The sequence below is a fragment of the Pongo abelii genome, chromosome 9 (assembly GCF_028885655.2).
Source record: "Pongo abelii isolate AG06213 chromosome 9, NHGRI_mPonAbe1-v2.0_pri, whole genome shotgun sequence".
NCBI lineage: Eukaryota > Metazoa > Chordata > Mammalia > Primates > Hominidae > Pongo > Pongo abelii.
Genome location: NC_071994.2, coordinates 31,260,415 through 31,274,542, shown reverse-complemented (window position 1 = coordinate 31,274,542; position 14,128 = coordinate 31,260,415). Strand labels below are relative to the sequence as shown.

Sequence of the window (14,128 nt, the reverse complement as noted above, 5' to 3'; positions counted from 1 at the left end):
CAGACGCCTGAGCGCGCGCGGCTGCGTTAGCCTCCTCTGGGCCTCTTCCCGAGTCTCTGGCGTGCACTCCGTGCCTCAGTTTCCCCACCTGCACCGCGGAGGGAGTAGCAAAGCTGCTTCCTTTCATTCCTCTCTGGGACTGTTTGGTTTGGGTAAAGTGAGTTGAAGCAGGGCCGGATCTGGGAATTCTTCATTTTTCCCACTGGTCCTGGGAACCGAAGCTTTATTTAAGACGTCTGACCACCCTACTTGCCCCGCTATGGACGCCCTGACCGGCGAGGGGCCCTGGGAGAGGACACGGGGCTTCATCCGGCGGCCCTTTGAACCTGGCATCACCACCGCGTGTGCATCCCGGGGCCTGGACCGCAGCAAGCCTCCTTCCCTTCCAGACAGCGTGCTGTTCCCAGGAACTTTTCTGCTGATGTGGGCATGATCCGAATTCCAGCCTGGGAGCCCTTCCTCCTCTGCCCCTGCCCGCCGCCTACAGCTGTCAGCTGTCCCTCCTGGGCTGGGCCCGCCCTTGGCCCCTTGACGTTTATTTCTGGGCATCTGATGCCCAGAATGTGGGTGACAGGGCCCAGTGAGCTTTCTTCAGCAGAATCTTGCCTGCTTGGTGTTTGTGCCATCCACATGTCCAATAGCTGCCCTATTTTACCAAGTGCTTCTAGCAGCTTGGCTGTCGAGGTGTCTTTGGTGGCCTGTGGGTTTGCTAAGTTGAGGCTCACTTCATTCTTAGCTGTGCCTCGGAGTTATGAATGCGTTAAAGGGATATCTCCTCTCTTCCTTGATGTCTCTGGTCCTGGGCATCCTCACAGCCCACTGGGCAGCCTTTCCTGCTCTCAGACCCATGACATCATCTCCACTCCTCTGATACCCCATTTAGATGCTTATGGGTTTGCTGGGCTTCCAGGGAGGGGCTAGACCTCCTGGTGACTGCTGTGGATTTTTAACCAGGTCTGGGTGAGAGTGCCCTTAAATTAGTCCACCTGGGGAGAGAGTTCTCACAGGACATTGGGCAGCTAGGAGCAGGTGTGAATTGTTTGGAGGCTGTTAGAGCAGGTCGATTTCCAGGGCGTCTACAGATATGAAGACCTGTTTGGATTCACAAATTCAATTTGTGTAGCTGTGGTGTGTCCCCTCATAGCACCTGAGAAGGACAGTATGGAAGCTGGCTCTTGTGTGTGTCCTGGGAGAGCCACTGTGGCCAAATGGAGACTGTTATTTATTGCACCTCCCAGTTGGTACTGGGTTGCTTTAGTTGAGTCTCCATCTCTGTAAAAATAGTTGTAAAGTTAATTTTGTCCCTCTCTGGTCAGCAGTGGCTATTTAATGTGTGTGTGTGTACATCTAAAATAGGGCTAAAATAAATAAAATGGTCATAGTGGGGAGCGGACGGGTAGGGGGAGGAATAGCCCAACTGTCCCTAGTGGGTTTTCCATTATCTGTGGGCTTTGAATTACTTTTACAGTTGCTGCCTTAGAAACATCTAGGCAGGTTGGAGTGTGTGCATCTTTCATGTTACATTAAGCATCATCTTTTTAGCATGGATTTCACTTTGACCCAAGTGTTGCCAGAAACAGGGCTGGTCATTTTTCCTAATGTCAACCAGATGGCTCCTGGGCTCCCAGCCCATAAGAAAAGCCTGTTTGGTTCAGTTTGGGTTTCATAGCCACACCAGAGACCCTGCCCCTCCATCCCATAGTCTATGCTTTGATCCTCTTCTGGGAAGTTGATAAAACAAGAGAAATTGTAAAAGCCAAGACTTTGGATTTCTGTCTCCATCTGATAGTCTGTGAAAGAATCCCAGGGTCAAGGTTGAACCGTAGAGTCCTGAGTCTTTGTGGGGCTGGAAAGCCACTGACATTCCAAGAGCAGTTTGGAGGCCTTTTTTATTCAGGAACCTTCTCAGACACCTTGCGTATTTTTTTCTTCCTTTATTTGTGTTAGGGAAGTGAAGCATTGATTTTCACCGATACTATTTTTTTAATGTATCCTGCGAGAGAGACTCAGCCCAAGTCATGTCATCTGATGTCCAGTTTTCCTGCATGTGGGTGGACTCAGTGGGTTTAAGTGCGTAGGGCTTGAGACATTTCTAAAGGCAGCCATGCTGGATGATGGTCCATCTTCTCACCTCCTCCAGGACTGACCTTTGCCTAGACTTCCTGACATTCTCTATCAGTGAAAAGGCTTCATTTTCCCAGGAGTGAGTGTACTCCCAGGAGTGAGTATTGACCTTTTCTCCTGGAAAGATCTGCTTAACGGTGTGAGGGGTGGATTTTATTGTTTTTAACTAGCTGAGTAGCTGTGCACAGCTCAGCACAGCTCAGCTCGGGAAGATGAGGCCTAAAAGAGGCCTTGCACACCAGAGTACAAATAAACACACCTTGTTGCTTTTCATCTTCAAAGAGATGTGACTAAGGCTCCCTGCTGGGGTGTGAGATGTTTTTTCCTGACAGCCGACTTAGGCCATTTACTCTGGGATAAGTGGGGGAGGGAGAGAGATGTGAGTAGGAGAGGGTGGGGTGGTAAATTCTGGGCCTTGAAGAGTGGTTTAGACACCTTTCAGCCGGTCTGCAGGATGAGTTGAAAGTGGACTTGTATTGTCACCTTTGTAAAGCAGTTTAGAGAATTTGGAGTTTAGGAACACTTATAATCAAGTAATTTCATATTAAAGAATTGGCCTTAAGCCGGAGTAATGGCTCACGCCTGTAATCCCAGCACTTTGGGAGGCCAAGATGTGTGGATCAGTTGAGGTCAGGAGTTTGAGACCAGCCTGGCCAACATGGTGAAACCGTTGTCTCTATTAAAAATACAAAAATTAGCCAGGCGTGGTGACGTGCGCCTGTAATCCCAGCTACTCCGGAGGCCAAGGTGGGAGAATCACTTGAACCTGGGAAGCGGAGGTTGCAGTAAGCCAAGATCATGCCACTGCACTCCAGAGCAAGAGTGCCTCAATTAAAAAAAAAAAAAAAGAAAAAAGAATTGGCCTTTACAACCTTGCCTGTTTGTGTGGGCAAGGGAAAGGGAGGGAACCCACTATTAGTGAAGCATCTCCTGTGTGTGAGATGCTTTGCTCATTACTTTAAGCACATGATCCCATTGAAACTTGCCAAGGATATCATGTGGCAGGAAATCATTGTATGGTTCAGGAGAGATTGATAATACCCAGGGTACCACAATAAAGGCTGAAGCCTAGATTCTAACTTAAGCTTCTCCTTGCGCCCAACCTGGGCTGTTCCCACTCTGTTTCCAGGCTTCCTGCATCATGCTGCCATGCCTTTTCTCCACAATGGTCTTTCGAATTGACACAGTGAGATTGTTTACATGAATGCTCCCCCTCCCCAAATCTGTTCACTTTGTGGTCACTGCCCAGGATCTATTCAGCAGACACATCAGCTTTCTTTGCAGTACACTTTGGTGTTCGTGGTAAATACATAAAATACATCTCAATCCTTATGTGAAGATGAAACTTTTTCAGAATAACTGGTCCTTTTGCTGTGTGTGTGGGTGAGTGACAAACACACTAGGCGGGGAGATGATACCAGCCAGGGTTCGATTTCTTGTCCCGAATTGTAGTTACATGGGGGTTCGTTTTCATTCTTTGAGCTCTAAATTCGTATTCCCTCCTTAAAATGTGTTTATTGTATTTTAGAATTAAAAAAATAAGGTACTTTCCACCATGGACATGCCTTGGAGTGATGGAACTGTTTTTAGCTATGGGATTGCCCCAGGGACGGATCTATTTTTGGTTGTTGGGTTTTCTTGTTTGCTCTTTTCCCCTCTTTCTGTCTTAGAAATATTTAGGAAATGCTTGGACTCTTCTAACCATGCAGTTTTGTTGTTGTTGTTTTGCCAGTGCCTCTACCTGACAACCAGGGAGATTTTTAAGTTGGCTGATCGTGTGTGTGTGTGTGTGTGTGCGCGCACGTGCGTGCATGTGTGTGCATGTGCATATGTATGTAACTGCCTTCTATTGTGAAAAAATCTACTCATTTGGATGCTAAGGAGTACCTTGAAGATGTTTGCTGGGAGAGCAGCCAGGTACTTTTGATATGCCATATTTGCTCATCACATCATTGGCTTGATGTTTAATATATCTTAATATAGTACGTGGACTTTTATGACAGAGTAACTGCTTGATCGGGGGAGAGCAGAAGTTTACTTGAGGTAGGATTCTTAGAGCTTTTGGAGGTGGTTGCAGGGATGGGGTTAGTCTCGGGCAGGGTTTCTCAGCCTTGGCACCAATGACACCTTGGCCTGGATAGTTCTTTGTTGTGGGGGTTGTCCTGTGCATTGCGGGATGGTCACAGCAGCATCACTAGTTCTCGATGCCTGTATTGGCTTCCTCTTCACCCACAGCGGTGACAGCCAAAAATGCCTCCCGACATTGCCACATTGCCCCTAGTTGAGAACCCCTGGTCTAGCGTGAGCAAGTGTCGTTGCCATGCATCTTGAGCATTATTACTGTGCATCCTGAGTGTGTCTTCTGGATGCAGGGGGTCAAGATGCCATCCTACTCCCAAGGGCCTTTGGGCTTTGGCTTTATGTTTTGTAGCCACACAGTTCCATGGGAAAACCCATTCTTAACCAGAAATGCCCTCAGCACTGACTCTTTCCCTCTCACTTTCCTCTTGTGTCAGAGTGAAAACTTCTGGAATTTTCTATATGTGGTTTCCTTGGGAGAGACATATGCAGAGAAAGCAGCTGACAGGCAGGTGACAGCTGACACCAAAAACCACCTGGTTCCCTGAATGTTAAACCTGGGAGGTTCAGCAGCCCTGAGGGCTATAGGAGCACAAGCTGCCAGATTGCCTTGGAAGTCTTGTGTTGAAATCCTAACCCTGGAAGTTCCCCTTCCTCCACTCCACAGAGTAGGTATTGTTCTTCTGGGCTCCCCTTTCCCTCCCCATAATTCCTTCTCCCTTGCCATCAAAAGGCCTTACAACTTGATTCGTTCTGCAGGTGCTTGGGAAAATCATCTCTACTAGCGGCAAGCTGTGTGTGTGTGTGTTTTTAGAAGTTTTCATCTTACACTTTTTTCTCTAGTCACTTTGTTGCTCTGTGTCGCTTTATAACACTTCAGTCCCTTTAAGACACCTTTCCTTCCAGCTGTCATTTTGCTTTGCTCTGTTCCAAACCTCCCTTAGGAATTGTACTTCCACCTCTCTTCAGACTAGCCACATAACTTATCTGCAGCTGTCTTCTTTTGGGCATGAATTCACAGGATGCAAGGTGGCACCCAGAGGAGGACGATGGCTTCCTGGGGAGAAGTGCACATTGTTTCAGTTCAGGCCCATTTATCTGAAACCATGCCTCTTGGAAAAGCCTTCTCTAGTGAGGAGCTCTAGCTTCCTGAGTATGCAAATGTCATTTTCTTTGTCTTTGGATAATTAGAAATTTCTTAATATTTTATTTGATTGCTCGTCATTGTGCCATCATCTCTGCCACACCCAGGCACTGTGTCTATTTCCGGGGGTAGGCAAAGCCATGTAAAACTTGTTCTTTGCCCTTGAAGACCCAAATGACCCACTGATGGAAATGAGGTTGTTGACCTTCTTCGTTATCTGGGAAGGGTAGAGGCTCTCCGCCAGTGTTATCTCGGAGGCATTTCTAAACAGGAGATACACTGATGGATCTTGGAACTTGATGGGAACACAGAGCTGTGAAGATGTCACAGTGCCCAGGCAAACATGGGTACTGTGTCTTCAGGGATATTTAATCAATGTGTCATTCTTGAACAGGTTTCAGAGGTGATGACATATGTCCTAGTTTGCTTCTTTAGCTTTCAAAATAAAATACCGGTATACGTGTATTGGTGCTCTGTGACTTTTCTAGCTCTAGGCTTCTGAGGTTTGACCTAGAAATGTCTTCTGTGGCTGTTGGACAATAGCCTTCTTTACCTTATGGTCATACACAGTGTATATGTGTATGTGTGTATGTGTATGTGTATATGTGTGTATACCCTGTTTATATATATATGCTGTATATATAAAACCTCTCTTACCTTCTAAATCCTACTAGATTGAAAACTCCTTGAGGGACTGGGATCATATATTAAATGCCTATGATACTTTTTCTTTTGTGGTGTCTAGAAGAGTGAGAGTGGCTCCCATTCATTAAAGGTTTACTCTGTCTGGCAGGGTGGCAAGCACTGTATGTGTCTTATTTTGTTATAAACTTCTTGAATTACAAACACTGCAAAAATAATACATGGGGGCCAGGAGCAGTGGCTCATGCCTGTAATCCCAGCACTTTGGGAGGCCGAGGTGGGCGGATCACGAAGTCAGAAGATCGAGACCATCCTGGCTAACATGGTGAAACCCCGTCTCTTCTAAAAATGCAAAACATTAGCCAGGAGTGGTGGCACGCACCTGTAATCCCAGCTACTTGGGAGGCTGAGGCAGGAGGATCACTTGAACCCGGGAAGTGGAGGTTGCAGTGAGCTGAGATTGTGCCACTGACTCCAGCCTGGGTGACATAGTGAGACTCTGTCTCAAAAAATAAAAAATAAAAAATAAATACACAGACTGAGTACGTGCTTATGATACAAAATTCATACAAATTAGAAGTAATGGCAATAATAAAACATTAAAATCTTCCTTCATCTTCCTTTCCCATTTCTCTCCCCTCCCTTAAGTAACTACTGTGAATTGTCTGGTATATATCAATTTAGCTTTAACATGGATTTATAATTATATACAGGTACACACACACACAGACATAATTTAATGAGCTCCTGCTTGTCTCTATTTGTAGTTTTTTGGCTGGCTTTTTAACTCAAGTACTATATTTCATCAATTTTATTTCGAGCCGTGTGAACGAGTCACATCTGTCTCCTGTTGTTTAGACATTTCAGTTAGTCCCAAGCAATTTGGCAGTTTCCCTCACCTTTCCTTGCTTTGCTCGGCTCTTGAACAGATACCCCTTTTGCTGCTATCTCAGAAGCACAGCTGATACACCTTCAGTTATTTGTGTTTTCCTCCTTTAATTCTCTTAAAGCGCTGGCTCTTGCTTTGCAAGAAAATATGGAATTATGGTAATTTCTTGCAGTGAGAGATATTTGCTTCACTGTTATCAAATTCATGCTGTTTCCCTGCCTCTTTGTGTATACACAAATGTGTTTAATTTTTCATTTCAATGCCACATTTTAACATAATCTTTTGAAGGACATTCTAAATAGCAGGTCAGTTCAACCGGGGCAACACCAGCCATGCACATAACTGGAGGGAAGTGACGAAATAGGAACAGCTGTGACCAAGTTTACCCAGGCACTGCCAGTGACCAATATAAATCACAGCTTCCGCCCACCCTGTGCTTTTAGAAGATGCAGTTGGCCATTAGGTACATCCTGATGTCAGAGATGTTACAACATCAAATAAAAGTGTATTCCTGGCCATCTTTCTTTCCGCGCTTATATACCTACCCATTCTTTTAAAAACAGCTTTCTGGTGTGTGTACATACTATAATTTATTTAATGCTTTCTCTGCTGGTGGATCTTATTTCATTTTCAGAGCAGTTTATTCAGGTGGGTAGTATGCTTTACCATTTTATAGATGAGGAAACTAAAAGGTTCAGTAACTTTCCTAAACCTTCGACCAGTAAGAGATAGTTTCAGAATTGGCACGTGGGTCTGCGTGACTTAGACTTGGTCTCCTAACCACTGGCCCTGCTGCTTTGGTATAGAATAGAAATCCAAGTCTGTATGTGTTGGGAGAAGAATTGCACCGTCTACCTTGTGCTGGAGAATTCCAGCATTGCATAGGGATGTCAATATTGACTCCATGCTTATCGTGTTGGATAGAATGATTTGTTAGAGAGCCATTGGAGTGGGGGGCATCGCAAGTTGATTCTACTCAAATGGCCTGTCTTTGGCAAATAGAAACTGCTGTTCTGCTGTTCTCCTATGTGGAGAACATATCAGTATAGGTGTTTAAATTGGCTTTTGCATAGACTCAAATTTATTAAACAAAAATAAGAATAAACAAGTTATTTCAGCACCACGACACTTGCCTTTGAATATATTAATGATGGAGACAATTTCTTCCCCCTTTATGGGAACATTTTGTTAGAGTACCAACCAAAAGCAATTTCTTTTCAGCACTTGCCTCAAATAGTGCTGGGTGCCAAATAGAAGGGCCCACTGTTCAAAATGTCTGGAAATATATTTTCTAGACAGAGATACAGTACTGATGATAATGCCTCATATGAAAAGAGAAATTAAAGTATTTTTAAAATTACTTTCTGACCCTGAGCTTAAGCTTATATGGTCCATGTATGAGAGAACGTTTCCTGAACTAGAGATTGATGTTGTTTATTGTGGAAGCTGAAATTTTAATATGTTGCTCCAGAAAGAAACTAGAAATAATTGGCCCCATCTTGTTGCCTCAAACTAAGGGGCTCTTGTGAGAAAGTAGGCAGTGGTGCCTTGTGAGAAAGTAATGCCACAGGCCTGTAAAGTGTTAGCTGCAGGCAGAGCAGAGTGAACCCCAGGATTTTAAACTTACTCCCAAGGCCTTTCCAGAGACCTGAGAACCAGACTCTCCTTTTATTGAGTCATTGTGATATCAAGAGACGGGTGATAAATTGGGTGAATTCGCTGTTGCCCAAATCCAACTGTGATTTTTGACAGACAAATAGCGCAGTGTGCAGACGATGTTGTCTCTGTCCTGGAGAGCGGCCACAGGGAGGGAGGGCAGGCCCTTTAGCTTACTCTGAAACAGGCCTTGGGCATCCGGGTGCTGCAAGGATGTGGAGTTTATGAATAACTTGATTTAGAAGACTTGCAAACCCAAGGTGCCAGTGTTCCAGGTGGCAGTGGGACACTTATGTGTTTGTTGGCATAGAGAAATGAAAGCATAAAGGGTGTTTAATTTTATTGCATTAAAAATCCCTTCTCATTATTATAAGACCCAGTGAGTTTGGCTTGGCGAATGTCAGAAGTGTGTCCTCTTTGATGGCATTACTGGAACATTTTCCTTCAGCTTTAGCCTTGAATCAGAGCAGTGTTCTCCAGGCGTCATTAAACTAATTGGACATGGCTGAAAAATGAGCCCTAGTCACACTTGTAGTTCCACAGTCTGTTGAAAAAAGCCTCTTGATTGATTTGGAAAGTTCTAAATTTAACTTGTTTTTTTATTATAAAAATAAAATTGGGGGAATTTGGGGAGGTGAAGAGTGATTAGCAACATAGGGTATTTCATCAGAGTTAAAGCTGTAAAGAATGGTTAATGCTAAGAGAAACCAGAACAGAACTAAATAAGGTGTTTCAAAAACAGATTGATAAAAACATTGGCATAAGCTTGATTAAAAAGTATGATACTAGCAAGTCAGCCCAGCTGGCAGGAACCTGGGGAAGCAGGATTGGAATGAGTTGATGCTTACTACTGTAAAAGAGATAAAGTTGGAAATAATGACTTTTACATTAAGAATATTTGGTATTAATGAAAGATAGAACTAATATTGTAAATGTTACAGTGTAACAATGAACATTGGTGGATCCTATGAAGGGCAGTGGTGACATAATAAAGGTTTAGCATACGCAGAGTTCATTTATGTTATTCAAGTAAATGATAATGACAATACAAGAAAAGCTAACAGATGTCAAAAATATAATAGGGTTCAGTTTTTGAATAATAAGCATACCAGAACAGTCAGAGATGGTACAAAATATGAATATATATATATATATTCAGAGAAAGAAACACTGCCCAGAATTGAAGGGCAACATCAGCGTCTTTTAAAAGTACCCATAAAATGTGACTTGGCAACAATCCTGAATGGAAAAAAGAATTCTCCTGTTTTCCTGTGTGACTAAAGCTCCATGAGGCGGGATGGAGTCTATTGTGTTTTTGATGTCTATCTTATTTGTTGTTATACTCTAGAACCTGATTCAGTGCTTGGCCTAGTGTCAGGCACACAGTAGGATTTCCTCTAAGTTACCCACAAGAAGGAATGAAGGGGGTCACTAAAGACGTGACTATGACTTTGAAAAAGAGACGGAATTGGGAGAGTCAGACTAAGCCATGGTGAATGAAATTTACCTGGCCAAGCTAACTTTGCCTTTTGGTGAAAATTGCTTCTTCTTCGCTAGAGTTTAGAACAGTCTCATTGATCTTCAAAGACTTGGAAAAATCTTTACAAGATATCCCTTGGTTTAAAAAGACAAAGAAAAAGAGGCCTTTGAGAGGGCAATGTATTATAGCAATTTTAAATCAGGTGATAAATTAGATTCATTATGAGACTAGCATGTGACATATCAAAAGGGTTTCTGACAGTCTAATGAAAACTGCTATGCATCTTAATTCCATTTGAAAGGAGTTTACATAGTTTACTTAACAAGTAGGAGAGGTCACCAAGAGGAAATAAATTAAAGCAGGTCTGCTTTATAAAATAACAGTATTAGGCCGGGTGCGCTGGCTTACACCTTGGGAGGCCGAGGCGGGCAGATAATTTGAGGCCAGGAGTTCGAGACCAGCCTGGCCAACATGGCGAAACATCATCTCTACTAAAAATATAAAAATTAGCCGGGCATGGTGGCACATGCCTGTAATCCCAGCTACTTGGGAGGCCGAGGCATGAGAATCGCTTGAACCTGGGAGGTGGAGGTTGTAATGAGCTGAGATTGCACCATTGCACTCCAGCCTGGGCAACAGAATAAGACTCTCTCTCAAAACAAAACAAAACAAAACAAAAAAACAGTATTCAACACATGAAATAGTAAGGCACGGTTGGTTATCTTCTGGTCTATTTTAAAAGGAAATAAAACTTTGCTGGTCAAACCATGCAAATGATTCCAGGAAGGAAGCACATCAGTAAATATAACATTAAAGGTAAGTGGAAGGCGATATAAATACATCAACTGAAGACTAAATGTAAAGCAAAATGTTACTCTTATTAAAAGAAATCACCTATCTGCTCACTTTAGGACACGTAGTAAAATCCAAGAGATATAAATAGAGTGAAAAGTTAAGGAAATAAAATCCATTATGTAAGGACTACTTTTATGGTATCATATAAGTAATTTCATAGCATTAAGCATTAAAATATATAAACAGGGTTACTGCAAATGACAAGATTCATTAAACAACAAATATCTGATCATCCCACATAAAAAGACATGAAGAATTAGGAACATAATGAAAGGGTGTTGAAGGTTCTTCAAGTATAAAATTAGCTGGTGCTTGCCAAATTTTGGAAGGTTAAAATATTTAGAGAATACATAGTTCTAATGTTTTAAGTAAAGTCTGTGGGAATGGGGAAGTGCTCATCAGGTGCTGAGGACTGGATGGTGTGTGCAGTGGGAATGCTGGGTGGGACTGACCCGTTCCTTGGGGAGCCCCAGGGGCCTTTCTTACACACACCTGCTCCCTGGATCTACAGAAGTGCTCACTAATGGAAGCTATGGGGATAAAATCCTTCCTGCTAATGAGATGAGAAGGTTGATTAACTTTGAGTTGGGCTTAGTGAGTCTGACACCAGTGGCTGACCAAGGGGAGTCTGCTGGTGGGAATTTACAAGAGCAGCTTCGGGCCTCTCATATGGGTGGAAAGAGGACTTAAAGGTTATGGAGAAGAAAGTGTATTTTTGTTATATATTATTAAGCATTCACATTATTTAAATTATTCGATAACAGAGCTGGGTATGGTGGCTCATGCCTGTAATTCCAGCTACTCCGGAGGCCGAGACAGGAGGATTGCTTGAGGCCAGGAGTGGAGACCAGCCTGGGCAACATAGCAAGACCCCCATCTCTAAAAATAAAATTCAAAATAATTATTAGAAAACATTTTCCTGGTTGAGTATAGTGTATTTTCTTTTTTAAGATTTTACCATATGGATTGTGTAGAGCTTTGCTACTCTTAGTGTGATTGACAGACCAACAGCATCAGCATCACCTGAATCAGAATCTGCATTTTAACAAGATCCCCAAGTGATACATGTGCATATTAAAGTTTGAGAGGCATTGATGTGGTGATTAAGAATACAGGCTTTCGAGTGAGTCAGTCTGGGTTCAGATTCCAGCTCCTTGCCTTGACCTTGGCTAGGTTTCTTAAACTTTTTAAATCCATCACATCTTCGTCTGTTAATAGGTATAATAATGGTCCTTACCATATAGAAATATTTTAAATAAGATAATGCATGCAAAACACTTAAGTTTATTTTTATTTATCTTATTTATTTATTTTTTTTGAGACGGAGTCTCGCTCTGTTTCCCAGGCTGGAGTGCAGTGGTGCAGTCTCGGCTCACTGCAAGCTCTGCCTCCTGGGTTCACACCATTCTCCTGCCTCAGCCTCCTGAGTAGCTGGGACTACAGGCGCCCGCCACTACGCCCGGCTAATTTCTTGTATTTTTAGTAGAGATGGGGTTTCACCATGTTAGCCAGGATGATCTCGATCTCCTGACCTTGTGATCCGCCTGACTCGGCCTCCCAAAGTGCTGGGATTACAGGCGTGAGACACTGCACCTGGCCACACTTTATTTATAATTGCTCACTAAATGTTATTGATTAGTAATAGGTTTATTATAAAAACTTGGACAAAAGGTAGAAACACATAACATACAGTCTACCACCTAAAGATTTTTAACACTTTGGTTTATTTATTTATATTTGATTTTAGATAGTTTTGATCATACATGAAGTATAATTTCGTGTCCTGCTTTTTTCACTTATGAATATAGCATAAGCGTTTTCCCATGTTACACTAATCTACGAGTACAAGGAGTCTCCCATCACAGAATGCTGGGTGTATTCTTTGATGTTGGCTGTAAAAATCATCTGACCCACCCAAGCCAGCAACATGCTGCCTCACAGCTTATATCCTTGTCTATATGTAGGAGATGACATTACCTGGCCCCTCTGCTTTTACATGATAGTCATGAGAATCCAGTTAGAATCGTGTAGGATGTAAAAACAGCTAGTAAAAAGTAAAATGAGCTGGGCGCGGTGGCTCATGCCTGTTATCCCAGCACTTTGGGAGGCTGAGGCAGGTGGATCACCTGAGCTCAGGAGTTTGAGCTGGGCAGCCTGGGCAACATGGGGAAACCTCGTCACTACTAAAAATACAAAATTAGCCGGGCACAGTGGTGTGCACCTATAGTCTCAGTAGTCTCAGTTACTTGGGAGGCTGAGACAGAAGAATCACTTGAACCCAGGAGACGGAGGTTGCATTGAGCTGAGATCGTGCCATTGCGCTCCAGCCTGGGTGACAGAGTGAGACCTTATCTCAAAAAAAAAAAAAAAAAAGGAAAAGAAAAGAAAAAAAGTAAAATGCTGTACACATCTGTGTTATTTTAAGTGGGTGATTCTAATATGTAGGAAAACCCTAAAAACAGAAATTACCCATTGACTTCACAATTCCACTTCTAGCACTTTAACCCAGTGAAATAGTTTGCAATGTGTACAAAAGTTTGGCAATGAGGCTACCTGTATTTGTGGCAGTATTGTTTATAGTGGTGAAACACTGGAGACTAACAAAATGCTCACTAGTAGGGGAGAGTTATCGTGCCAGTATACTAAAATACTATGCAGACATTAAGAAGGATGTCACTGACCTGTGTTCTCCAGTAAGGTGGCCACTAGCCACCTGGGGCTACTGAAATTTAAATTAGTTAAGTTTAAATAAAATGTAAAAATTCAGTTTCTCAGTCACACCCAGCCTATTTCAGATGCTCAGTAGCCCCATGTGGCTGGTGGGATTGGATAGCACAGACACAGAGCATTTCTGTCATTGAGGAAAGTTCTAATGGACAGTGCTACTGTAGAATAATTCTTCCATAGAAAGAAAATTCTTACGAAACAGATGATTTAAATTTGTAGTGTGTATGTGTGTGAGGTACAAATTGCCCCATGGTGCTTGGTGCCCAGCACTTCATTTCTTTATTTTTCTATGTTCAGTCCAATCTGGCTGTAGTAGTCCCCACTCACTAAAAGCTAGAGATCTGGTGTCAGTCACCTCGAAGAATTGACCTTTGGTGTAGGCCAATTCTTGAGGGCCCTCCTTTTCCCCTAGGCTCTCTCAGGACTCCTGGGTGCCTGGTCTGATCATTGGTGTTACTATTGCATTTTGTTCCAAAGCCTGTTGTTGCCTAGCCTTGGACCTTCTTTCTTCCAATTTCTTCAGTCCACCTCT

The 14,128-nt window shown here is 43.0% G+C and overlaps 1 protein-coding gene across 3 annotated transcripts in view; it reads left to right on the top strand.

Moving 5' to 3' along the window:
- The window catches only part of LDLRAD3 (low density lipoprotein receptor class A domain containing 3), a 287,626-nt gene that overhangs the window by 499 nt on the left and 272,999 nt on the right, over nucleotides 1–14,128 (top strand). The gene's annotated exons all lie outside the window — the stretch shown is intronic.